General features: G+C 44.9%; 1 long non-coding RNA gene across 3 annotated transcripts; it reads left to right on the forward strand.

The window, feature by feature from the left end:
- The first annotated feature begins 2300 nt into the window (after positions 1–2300).
- On the forward strand, positions 2301–11302 carry LOC123091588 (uncharacterized). Of its 3 annotated transcripts, XR_006443327.1 has the most exons (7): positions 2301–2506; positions 2698–2754; positions 3409–3594; positions 3679–3923; positions 4015–4416; positions 4500–4897; positions 10869–11302. It is a non-coding gene; the product is annotated as an uncharacterized lncRNA (long non-coding RNA). The 3 variants fall into 3 exon arrangements; XR_006443325.1 differs by lacking the exon at positions 2698–2754; XR_006443326.1 differs by lacking the exons at positions 2698–2754; positions 10869–11302 and adding an exon at positions 8609–9465.
- The last annotated feature ends 2157 nt before the right edge of the window (positions 11303–13459 follow it).

Below are 13459 nucleotides of genomic sequence, written 5' to 3' on the forward strand. Positions count from 1 at the left end.
GATCAATACATTGGTGTTGGTTGTCATCTTTCCAATACATCATGAGTTGCAGTATCTATAAAGTGTGAGTTACATACTATTTTTGGTTCACAAAACAGAGAGTGAGAAAGAGAGAAGGAGAGAAACAGAGTGGCGGAGGCAGAAATAATTTTCAGATGTATATTACTCCCTCATATATAGATACATGGATTTCTTGTCAAGTAATTCCGGACGGAGGTTTATATTTAGCAAATATACAGCACAAATTCGAAAAGCTAAATATTAACACTCAAAATACCACTACATGAAAATTATATGGATGGCTATTCACCAAGTTACTGGACGAAACTAATCAATTCATCTTTTATCAATGGGAAGGCATGAGAATAAATGTACAGCATGATTATAACTAGAAGACTGAAGAACATAAAGTCATACTCCCTCTGTAAAGAAACGTAAAGAAATATAATTATTTGCACCAGAATTTAGCAGAAACGTAAAGAAATATAAGTATTTGCACCAGAATTTAGGTATGCCATGCGCCAAACCTGGCCAGATAGCTGGCTTCGGCACTGCTCCGTGTCTGGTACAGCACGCCTTCAGGAGGGAGGGGGGCTCGCGGTGCATCAGAGACCGCGTCTGGTGTAGCGCGACCAGTAATTCTGATGCAGGTTTGGCGTGAGGCGTAGGGCGTAGGGCCAGGTTGGAATTTCAGCAACGCTGTTTTTTTTACAAAATTTCATACCTTTTTATTATACTCCCTCCGTCTCACAATATAAGACGAGTGTCAAAAACTTTCTTATATTATGGGACGGATGGAGTAACATATTAATGATATTAAAACACACATATACAATTAAGTACGCACGCTCAAATTCCCCTGAATCGACTTGGGAGAGGTTTGTGGGCGTCCGGACTCGTGCTAATATACTTGGTCTCTGCCATAGTGCGTACAGTGCTGTCGTTGGTCTGATCAACCGATCACGTGCCTGTTTTTGCCAAGCACGCCCCTGAGCATGCGCCTACCACAGATCGAGCCACGGGTTGTCGTCGCATCGTCCCTTCGTACCGCCGTGGCGTCGCCCCAAGGTCCTCCTGCCGGCTGCCCTATTACTTCGACACAGACCACCCCGACTCGACATTGACCACGGCCTTCTTCGCACCACTACTTCGACACCACTACACCCATCACTAACCCGGCGCCTCCTTGCGCCCGTGGCTCCATGGTAACTTCCTCGACAGCGGCCACCCCGACTCGACATTGACCACAGCGTTCTTCGCATGGCTACCTCGACCACGGCTACACCACCCTACGCTCACGGCTATCCCGACAATGACACAAAGGGCTACCGCCTTGCTTGAACAATCTCGTCGGTTTCCACTCCAGCCACGACTTCCATGATGCATCGACCGTTACGACTGTGGGTGGATGTCCGTCGGTTTACCTTCGGATTCTTCTCCAATGTCACCATATGCGCCGTTGAAGGAGGAAGATCTTGCTCTCCTCGGATGATGGAGAGCATCATCAGCCGCCCCTCCTCGACGAGGCTACCGCAACAAACCAGGAGTTCTAGCGGCAGTTTGAGCTCCCTCCTTGATCACGATTTAGCGCCGCCCTCGTCGCTACCCTTGTGGCCCTACTGCTGCCATTGCCGCCCTGTCGGTGCACGCAAGCTGTGAAGTAGGAGCCATACCTGGCGCTCACGAACGCACGCGGGCGAATTGTGCATTACCTTCGACACGGTGGCTGGAGAACGGAGAACGTCGCCGCAGTGTCCTGGCGGCAGGAAAGTCAATTGGTCGGCGCAACACGCAACAATTTGTCGTGTTCGAGATGTCAGACTGGACTAGGTCCTCGCAAACGCCGTGCTGGCAGAGGCCTATGCGCCGCCTCAAGGGGAGAGGTGGGCGGAATGGGGCGACGTTCGCGACCGACGCTGGACTATGGGCGATAGGGAAGGAAGTTGAGCGGCTACACCGATGTGGCAGGTCAGCCAATCATCCCATTTTGACTAACAGAAAACATTATTAGTTCATCTATTTTGCATTGTATTGGTACAAACATAGAAGAAGCACGTTGTGTTTGGCACAAATATATGTGCAAGCGCCTGTCAAGGGCCAAATGATAATAAAAAATATTATAATTTTTGCTTCAAATTTGTAGTCGCTTGTTTTTTTTGTTTTTTGATTTCGCACCAAATTTTCCGTTTCCCTCTATTCTCTCCCGCCAATGGCCAAAAGAAAATCATGATCTCCCAAAAATATTATAATTCTAGTCAAAAGAAAATAAGTACGCGTGCTTCATTAACATCAGCTCTCGCGAGGAGGTAACTATACCACCAAAATCGGAAACCTCCTCCCCCCTCCCCCATATCAACGCAGTCCCCTTCCTCCTCTTTTACGAAGCATCCCTTCCTGAGCAGATCGATCGTGGCCAGCCCTCCCTCCTGAGTCTTATAGCTCGCCCCGCCGATTCCATCGTTGAGGCCGACGGTACCAGAGGCGTGTCTTGTTCAACAACTGGGCGGTAAGCAGATCAATCCCCACACCTGATTTATAGAAACGGAAGGTAAATTCTAGTACAAATTGAAGATTTTGCCTCCTCCCCCCCTTCTTGGTTCAGATGTGTCCCTTCTATTCTTTTCTATTACTCTTCTCTTGAGTGAATTCGATAGTGCACACCAAGTGTTTGATAGTTGTCCTCTGTTATTGTTTTAGAATTTTGGGGAGCCTTCAGATAGAGTTGGTTGCTTCTGGTAACTATTGGGGTGTCAGGTGCGGACACGTGCAATTTTCAATCTAGTTCTGCACCATTACTACCTTGGTGACTTCAATCTCTTCATAGATTTTCTTTATGGAAATCCAATTCTGAATATCATGTTCTTGTTGGGTAGTATACTTGGGTTAGTTCTTATGAGTATCAAACCATGATCTGGGCCCCCAATAATTTGAATGTTAATTTTTTATGAATACCAGAACATGATGTGCAACATGACAACTAACAGTCCAGTCTGCAAACGACACACTTGTTCTGAAAATAAATGTTAGTGACTTGAGAATAACATATCATCAGCCTAGCTATATTGGTTGTGCATGAACCAAACCTCCTTAGCAGAAAAGAGAATGAACGTGGGTGTCCTTGACCTTATCATCTTCTTACCATCCATGGATAGTGTTATACCTGAACATGTGTGCCCCCTCCCCCTAGCAAACACAAAGTTAAGCACCATATCACATCAAGTACAATGTGGTCTGACTTATTTTGTTGATTGCAGGGGTAGTAATTATTTGATAATATGATTGTTTGAGCTGAAATCTGAATTAATTGTCTTCACATCTATTGGGATGACTATCATAAGGTCGAGCAGGACCACAAAATATTTTCTTTTGCAAAAAATATTTAAACTTTTGGTCATTTTAATGTTGCAGTATATATGTCACGGACAAGAATTAACGTTGTTGAATCTAATGAAGAATATATGATGAAAGAACCGATCGGACATCATAATTCTGCAGAAAACGATGTCGAATCATCCGATGTCCATGAAAGAACTACTAATGATAAAGAAGGTTTCACAAATTGTGATGACGCTGATGCGGATGAAACCGAAGATGGTAGGTTTGTTGCTCATTACTTACCGTTTGCAATATATGATTATTCTTCATTGTAACATATAATTCATGGTTCTATATATTCAGGTGAAAATGCAAAAACAAAAGAGCGTAAGAAGAGGAAGCTGAAATATATTTGGAACCTTCCAAAAGGGAAAAGGATAATGGTTCGCTGCAATGACATAGATCAGCCAATTGGAAAAGAGGATAAACATCTTGGGGATTATCTTGGCTCAGTTGCAAGGAATTGATCAGTGTGTTTATTGAGCTACAAGGATTGGAGATTGCTCAAAATGAAAACAAATGTAAAGGCTATACTAGGTCAAGTGAAGGTAAAATTTAATCCATTGAATATCCTTTACTAGCTTGTTCTATGTTGCCTTACATTGCACTTACCCTATTTATGTTGTAATTGTTTTGTAGATAAGGTTCCTTTACCCTCCTCGCATGGAAAAATATATATTGAAGATAATTGGAGACAGATGGAGGCAACATAAGTCCGATCTGAAAGCAATGTATTTTGATGAGAAAAAAGCACCGAAGCCAATTACAACAATAAACCAAAATCCGTGACTCCGGATCAGTGGAGATCTCTAGTTAATCATTGGACAACCCAGAAAGCGAAGTTACTTTAAAGAATTCCATTTTAAACTTTCCTCGTTGGACTTTATATATTGCTCTGTAGATATGATGAAAGATTTGGACATAATTGCTTTGATTTATTCTTTGGTAGGGGATTAGTGCTACAATAGAAATAATTGTTCAATGAGGAAGTCTACACATACTAGTGGGACACAAAGTTTCCCTCGTTAGAGGGAAGAAATGGTAAATTATACTAACTTCATGCATTGCTCTTCCATTCACGTTTTCTAATGTAATTGATGTCTACATTACATATCAACAAAAAGATGGCACATGTAGCTATCGAGCAGGGACGGACCACAGGCGATGCCACGGGCGACGCGAGCGACTCCCGCGGCAGCAACCGACGCGTCCCGGGCGGCCGCCTCCGGCATGCCTAGCGGGCGGGTCGGCGGCAGGTTCTGGTCCCTCACGGAGACTGACGACGAGGACGATGAGGACGGAGGGATCACCGACGGCTCGCCGGATTTGTCTTCCCCAACACCTTCCGATGTGATCTGCGAAGCTTTCAACCCAAGTTATTCGGAGGAGGACATTGCTACTATTTTCGATGTTGTAGTTCCAAGCGACGACCTGGCAAGGCAAGGATTGCGATCTGACGACAAGATCGAGTTGGTTCGCCGGATAGTTCACAAGAGGACGGCGCCCAGGCATGATCCCCAAGGTATGTCTTGCGCCAATTACTTTATCAGATTTTTGGTTACCGGATTTGTGGACAAGAGTTACTAGAAAGAAGAAGAGGAACGGACGGGCGGCTGCGCCGGCGCCGTCGGGGCGGCTGAGATCCAGGCAGTCAGGCAATTGCGTTTGAATCAACTACTGGGCCAAGTTGGGCCTGAGGTTGATAGAGCCAATACAGAATCAGGCATGACTGGGCGAGTGGCCTAGCATGCGATCCCCGTAACGTTGCCTAGATACGTGGTTCCTGCGCGACGATCGACTTGATTTAGCGATCGGTCCGCTTCCGCTCCTGACTGCTAGGGTTCGCCGTTCTGGGACTCCTGGTTTCCTTTGCTCGGGGTAGGGCGCGCCGCTAGGAGAAGCTGCCCGACGGGAGACGCCATGACGGGGCGTGGAAACCTGCCGCCAACAAAGCAAGGGGCTGCGCCCCCGGCACCGGCTCTTGCAAGAACGAACGCGACAATGGCTCCGGGCCGGACCGCCGTGAGACAGCCGGTGGCGCAGCCTGGCCAGGCCGTCGGGCGGGGCGGCGACTTGGCTACCAGGCGGAGTGACGCCCAAGCCGCCGGGCGGGACGGCGCCCAGGTCGCAGGACGGGGTGGTGCCCCTGTTGCACCTGTGGCCGGGCGTGGCGGTGCTCCTGGCACCGGGCAGGGCAATGGTCCCGGTTGTGGTGGCTATGGAGGTGGCGGACGGAACTACGGTGGTGACGGATTTCGTTACAACCGATATGGACAGTGGGGTGATGATGGATACGATGCGTACGGCGAGAGACAACACCGTAACTCTTCGTCGGGCGGTGGACATGGCTCTGGATGGTACAATGATGGCGGATCGGGACGTGGCTTTCAAGGTCCTCCCACCAATTTTGTCGAGGGGGTGGCCTGCCCAACAAACCGGTATAACTGGGTAGCTCACCGAAGTTTCCAAGGTGGGAGAGGAGGGGGTCGGCGCCCGCCTCCACCGCGGCCTGCTCCACCGTCTGTTGATGCGGCCGCGGTGACACATGCCAAACCTGTTGCTACGGTGCAGACGGTCGCGCCTGCTCTTCCTGAGGTAGTTGTAGACACAGTCCGGGCCTTGGCGGCTGTCAGCATTCCAGTGACCAGTACCGCAGTTACTAAGGCTAGTGACGAAGGTTCTGAGAAGGTTCTGGACAAATGGGATGGTGAAAAGTTATCAAAGTGGGCTGCTAAGAAAAAGAAGCTACCGTGTTATAGATGTGGCGAGCCGGGACATTTTGTGGCAGAGTGTACCATAGAATTATGTGATTATTGTTGTACACCGCAACATACAACCGACGAGTGTCTGCTGCTTACTGGCACCAAACCGGTGGTCAATATCTATGGAGTTTGCTGTTAGGAGCTTATGTTTTTTGAGTCACCTGATGTGGCACTTGTGACGCATGTGCAAGAGAGCTCCTTCCCCGCTGTTGTCAAGGTTACCAATGGGATTGTGACAGAGGCACAGATTGTGCGACAGTTGCAGGACTTGGTACCAGGCAACCACATGTGGGACCTTGTCAAGTTGGAGTCCCAGACTTAAAAGGTTGATTTTCCCACTAAGGAGTATCAGTTACATGCTCTTAAGTATGGAATGTGTAGAGTACAGAGTAGAAATATTATCTTGGCCTTTGATGAGTGGAAGGAGAAGGACCCAGAGGGTACACCTTTAGAGAAGGTATGAGTTCGCTTCTATGGTGCATCTCGCAAGTATATTAATCACTTCTTGGTAGCTTGGAGTTTGGGTTCTATCATCAGTAAGACGAAACAAGTGGACATGCCTTTTACTCGGGCACACGGAGCAGCGAGGTTAATTGTCAGTGTTCTCAGTTTGGAGTTCGTCCCGGATGTGGTCAAGTGGATGCATTCCGGGGTCACATACGTGCTTGAGCTTGAGACTGAGGATACACCAATGCCTCGGGAGGGAGATGAGATTCAGGACATGGATACGACTGAGGGCGATGGTGCACCCGGGAATCAGGGCAAGGGGCCTGAGAGCACACCATGGGAGCCGCCTAAGGGGCCGGCGTCGCAGGGTATGGGAGATACATCCGCCAAGGAGGCGCCCTCTTCCACGACACCGATGAACTCACTTCGGTTTGGGTCTTTTGGACTGCGGTCTGCACCTAGTCGGTTATGGAGTAACCGAGTTGAGGCGGATGATCTAGAGGAACTCGAGTTACCGGCAGTGATGCTTCCTGCTGTTGGTTCACATACGTCTCTGAGGGTGGATCCCGGGCCACATGTTTCGTTGGGCAGCGCTATACCGTTGGTGTGTGTGTGGGGGGGGGGCAGTGGGCAGGAGGCCCGCAGCCCCAGCCCACCTGTGGCGGTTCCTAGTCCTATGGGAGAGGGGCGCGGGCTGGAGGCCCGCGGCGTTCTCTCACCACGGGGCAGTCCGGGGTGGCACAGCCAGGAGCGCGGGCAGGAGGCCCGCAAACTCTCTTCTCCGACGTCGTGTCCACAGTCTCCTTCTCCCATTCCAACTTATGACAATTCGGAGGAGAGATGAAAAGAACAATGACAATTTTGATGGGCACTGGTCTATGATGTTTAACATGATTATCGAGAGTCTTAATTTGCGAGAAATTGAGCTCACTAGTAGATAATTTACTTGGGCCAGTACGTTGCCCACTCCAACTTATGAGAAGTTGGATGGGGTACTCGCCAGTGTGGAATGGGAACAAAAGTACCCTTTGGTGTCGGTCCATGCTATGCAGAGAGCGATCTTAGACCATACACCCCTTCTTGTAGATTCGGGTGAGGCTACACATGTCGCGAATAAGAACGCTTTCTCTTTCGAACTAGGTTGGTTCGAGAAAGATTTTTTTTGGAGATCATTGCACGCGAATGGGCAAAACCTGTTGGTGGAAGAAATAGTATTGAGAGATGGCAAAATAAGATCAGACATCTGAGACAGTCTTTGAGAGGTTGGGCCAGAAATGAGTGTGGGATTTACAAATAGAAAAAAAAAGACTCACTCAATTAATTGAGGCACTAGATTTAAAAGCCGAAAGCAATCTCCTTACGATTAGTGAACAAAACTCCAAGTCTTAAGCTGAGCAAGGCTTACGAGCTCTTCTTAGAGAAGAGGAGCTCAAGTGGGCACTGCGTGCTAAAGTGCTTAAGGTTGTCCAAGGGGATGACAATACACAATTCTTCCATATGATTGCGAATGGTAAACATAGGAAGAATAAAATTATACAGCTTGAACAGGACGAGGGACAATTGTGGGGCATGAGAATCTGAAAGCTTATATCTCTAACTACTATAAACAACTTTTTGGGCATCCAGAAGCAAGCACGGTGGCCCTAGATGAATCTATTTTAGGAGATATACCTCAACTCCAGGTAGAGGAGAATGATATTCTATCTGCACCATTTACTGAGAAGGAGGTTCTGACTGCCATCTCACAAATGAAACCGAATAAAGCACCGAGACCAGATGGGTTTCCAGCTGAATTCTATAAGAATGTTAGCATATAATTAAGGATGATCTTTTGCCTATGTTTCAAGATTTCTTTAGTGGTCATCTCGAGTTGTTTCATCTTAAATTTGGCCTGATTACATTGTTGCCCAAGAAAGAAGAAGCAGTTCAGATCGAACAATTTAGGCCAATATGTCTTCCTAATGTGAGTTTCAAAATTTTCACAAAGGTTGGTACCAATAGACTGACACAAATTTCTCATTCAGTGGTACAACCGAGTCACACAGCGTTCATGCCAGGGCGACACATACTTGAAGGGGCCATCGTTTTGCATGAAACGCTTCATGGAATCCATTCGAAGAAGCTAGATGGGGTTACCTTCAAAGTGGATTTTGAGAAGGCATATGATAAAGTTAAATGGCCTTTCCTTCAGCAGGCAATGCACATGGTGAGGCTTGGCGGGACCAAGTGGGTTCTCAAGTCCAGAATGGTAGTGTCGGAATCAAGGTTAACGATGATATCGGTCATTACTTTCAGATGCATAAGGGTTTGAGACAAGGAGATTCCATGTCTCCTCTCTTATTTAATATAGTGGCCGATATGTTGGCCATTCTTATTGGCAGAGAAATAAAACCATGGTCAATTGGAGGGCTTAGTTCCTCATTTGGTCGATGGTGGTGTCTCCATCTTGCAATATGCTGACGACACTGTCTTATTCATAGAACATGACATTGCTAAAGCGTGCAATATGAAACACACGTGACTTCCCCAGGCGGCTTCCCCAAGCGGCCTCAGACGCGGACGTAACTCCATCATCACCCTCATGGCTTGGGAGATCTGGAAACACAGGAATGTGGCCATCTCTGATGGTGCCTGTCCTTCCACTGACGAGCTTATGCAGCTGATCAAAGATGAGGCGCGCCGCTGGGCTAAGGCCGGCGATAGAGGTCTAGATAGGATCATCCCTGTAACTTGATCTTTGTACCGAGGTTGAGCACCCTCCTCCGTTGCTCGCTATGCACTCTCTCAGACGCCTAGTTGTGTACGCCCGAGTGACCTGCACTCTGTATTCTTCTTCCACCTATCAATGAAATGATACGCTGCTCAGCATATTCACGAAAAATAAAGAGCTCAATATGAAACTTATATTATGCCTCTTCGAACAATTGTCTGGTTTAAAGATAAACTTTCGCAAGAGTGAGTTGTTTTGTTTTGGGAAGTCCAAAGACAAGCAAGATACTTATAGACAACTTTTCGGGTGTGAATTAGGGTCTTTACCATTTAGTTATTTGGGCATACCAATTCACCACCGTAAGTTGTCTAATAAAGAATGGAAGTGTATCGAAGATCGAATTGAGAAAAAGCTAAGCTGCTGGAAGGGCAAGCTTATGTCTTATGGGGGTCGGCTAGTGCTGATTAATTTGGTACTAACCAGTATGCCGATGCTCCTACTATCTTTCTTCAAAATTCCGAAAGGGGTACGAAAGCGACTTGATTTCTTCAGGTCTCGTTTCTTCTGGCAGTCAGATGAGGACAAAAGGAAATACCGACTGGCACGATGGGACATCCTTTGCAGGCCAAAAGACAAAGGGGGTTTTGGTATTGAGAACTTAGAAATCAAAATAAATGCCTTATGAGCAAATGGCTCCACAGGTTGGAGACTGAGCCGGAGGGCATGTGGGCACATATTTTGCGCAATAAATATTTGCAGTCGAAAACGCTAGCCCAGGTTACCATGAGACCAACTAACTCGCCATTCTAGAAAGGGCTTATGAGAACGAAGGATTTGTTCTTTCGTAGGGTCAAATTCTTGGTTGGCAATGCGATGTCAACAAGATTTTGGGAGGATACGTGGTTAGGAGAGTCACCCCTGGCAGTACAATATCCCACCCTTTATAAAATTGTGCAACGTAAGGAGGATTACGTAGGTACAGTGTTCCAAATGATCCCCTTGAATATTCAGTTCAGACGTGCGTTAGTTGGTGAGCGATGGACTGCCTGGTTGCACTTGGTTCAGAGATTGATAGATGTTCAACTTTCTGACCAGCTGGATTCGACACAATGGACGCTAGCTAAGAATGGGGTTTTTACGGTGAAATCTTTTTATATGGATTTCATTAATTCTGGCCCAATCTCAAGATTGTTACATATTTGGAAGATTAAGGTGCCCTTGCGTATCAAAATTTTTATGTGGTTTGTCCACAAGCAAGTAATACTTACCAAGGACAACTTAATAAAGAGGCGATGGGTAGGTAGTTCACGTTGTTGTTTTTGTGATCATGATGAAATAATACAACACCTATTCCTTGAATGCCCACTCGTCAAATTGCTTTGGAGAACCATTCATAGAGCCTTCAATATTAATCCTCCAGTTGGCATTGAATCGTTCTTGGAATGTGGTTAGCTGGGGTTGAACATTCCACTGCAGCTCGTATTCGGATTGGAATCTGTGCGCTTCTGTGGGCTATATAGAATTGTAGGAATGATTTGATTTTTAACACACAACACAACTTAACTTTCTTGCAGGTTATCTTCAGAGCTACCGCATGGATCCGTACGTGGTCCTTACTCAGTCCTATGGACTCCAGGGAGCCTTTGGTTACTGGGTGCACCCAGTGGGAGATGGTAGCACAGGCTATATTCAACCGGTTCGGATGGCGGTCGCATAATAGGACAGGAGTCTAGGGAGCTTATCCTTTATTTTTCCTTACCGGTTGGGATTTTGAGCATGTACTTCTTTTTCTTTGTTTTGCTCCGCTTGCGAGCTGTAATACCTTTATGACTTTGTGATACTTTGAGACATGGCTGCATGCATCATTATGATGTAGAGGCCAGGGGTACGCCTCCATTTCCAAGAAAAAATCAACAGAAAGATGCAAATCCGAAAAAGAAGTACCCTCATAGGGCTCACTTGTTCATCCACATGCAGAAGCCAAAAACTTGCAAGAACAAATCATTAATGCTCATGTGGCACATTTACAACTCTCAACCATTCGTATTTGAATTTGATATATATTATTATTATTCACATTGTTCCTGTATTTAGAAAGAGTTGAAAGATATTATGGACAAGAACCCTGAATTAGCAGATAACAGTGATGGAAATACAATATGGAAAGGAGATGTGTTGAACAAAGTATTAGGGGATGACAAGCCTAGCCATGTACATGGTTTGGGACTAGTTCCAAACCCAAAAAAACCTTTTTGATGTTTCCACTTCACGTGTATTCCAGAATACACATTCTACTTTGGTGGAGGATAAACCAAATGAAGATGTGCTAGCTTTTAGAGCTGAAATGGAAAAATTATATGAAATAAATAAAAATCAGGATGCTAAAATTATGGAACTAGAGGAGAAGATGAGAAGAATGGAAAGACAACCAAATTAGGTAAATTTCTAACAAACATAAGCTTCATTTATTTTGTGGGCTAACCTTTCTATATTCCTATCATAGGAAATTTCAGATCCAATGGCTACAATTGGGCTTGAACCTTCGATTGATGGACACAACTCAAACAGAAAAGTTTGTATCTTATCAAAGTACACAATAAAATCCCTCAAATTTCACTCCAGAAATTATTTCTCAATTAATATTTATGTTATGCTATCTGTAGAGAGTGCTTGCTCCTCCGGTTGATAGACTCCAACTTGTTAAAGACTGATCAAATAATTTACAGAACAAGCCAAGTGGATCAAACGATGCAGATTTGCAAGCACCAAACAAGAATTCTGTTTCAGATAAGGTTTGTCTACTTAAATACTCTTTACAACCTCTCATTCTTGAGTTTTAAGTTGTTGTGCTTGCACTTTTTGCAATTGCATATAAAATACCCAAAACTTGATGTGTATCATTTTATCCTAGAACAAACAAACTATGGTTCATAATGGTGGCAGTGCATGACAACTAGAAAAATGCTCTGCTGCACACAAGGTATTATCATAGTCCCATATACAAAGTTACGATCAAACTATAGTGCTCCCATGTTTTTAGTTGTTGCTATCAGAATGATGTCCAGAACCAAGAAACTCATCATAATTTTAGTGCTCAGCAAGGGGAAATAAATTCTGCTTCACATAAGGTATATTTCCGTTACCATATACAATATGTTCAAAATATATTGCTCTGATGCTTATATATCTACTGGTTGTCTTGCTATCAGAATGTTGTTCAGAACAAAGAAACTTTGCTTGAGAATGTTAGTGCATGTCAGGGAGAAAAAACTTCTGCTGCAAACAAGCTGGTGTCTTTTCATAATCACATACACATTTCTGTTCAAACTATCCTAGCTTGTTTATTTGTTTATGACTTCTTCTTTTCTATCATACTATTGTCCAGACCAAAAAAACAACAAAAGGTGCTAATGCAAGCTGTAAGAGTGCTCCAAAAGGTTCGCTGAGCTGGTTGGGTGCCAGTGAATTACCTGTAAGACTGCTCATTCATTTCAGATGTTCATCTGTTTTCTTTCTGTTTTCCTCATATGGTTACTTTGATTTTCTCTAATAGGTAGGAACTAAAGTATTCTTGAGGAGCCTGATAAACCATAATAGTGATGTAGCTCTTGCTACAATTGTAAGTTGTGATCCTAACTTTAAAATTGATGGTGCTAAAATTAGGAATAAATTCTGGGTGGTGCATGTTGATATGACACTTGTGAAAACTGAAAATTTGGTATGGGGTCGCAAAAACTGCACTACTTTCGGTAATGCAGAAAAAGCAAAGATTGCATGGCCCTCAACCTTTGTAGGTGACTAATATCTTGCCTCTATTACTACTTGCATCATCTCAATGCATTGTTTGTTAACAGTTCATTTTGTTTTCTTGTTTGTAGATTCAGAAGATAAATGGATGAGTATATGGGTGGGTGGCAAGTGTAATGCAACGATGATGTTGATATTCTGCTTCATGATGGTGATGATGATGGATGCTTTTAGTTTTAGTTATGTTGTGGGGATGATGTTCCTGTTGTATGTTTTTCCTCGATTAAGTTTTAGTTTAAGTTGTTGGGAAGTTGAATGCTTTAGTTTAAGTTTCACTGTCAAGAAAATAGTTAGATTATGCATCACGTTTGGATGATGTTCCTCTTGTAATATCCACTATTGTAATACAACAATTTTT

The sequence above is a fragment of the Triticum aestivum genome, chromosome 4B (genome assembly GCF_018294505.1).
Source record: "Triticum aestivum cultivar Chinese Spring chromosome 4B, IWGSC CS RefSeq v2.1, whole genome shotgun sequence".
Lineage (NCBI taxonomy): Eukaryota > Viridiplantae > Streptophyta > Magnoliopsida > Poales > Poaceae > Triticum > Triticum aestivum.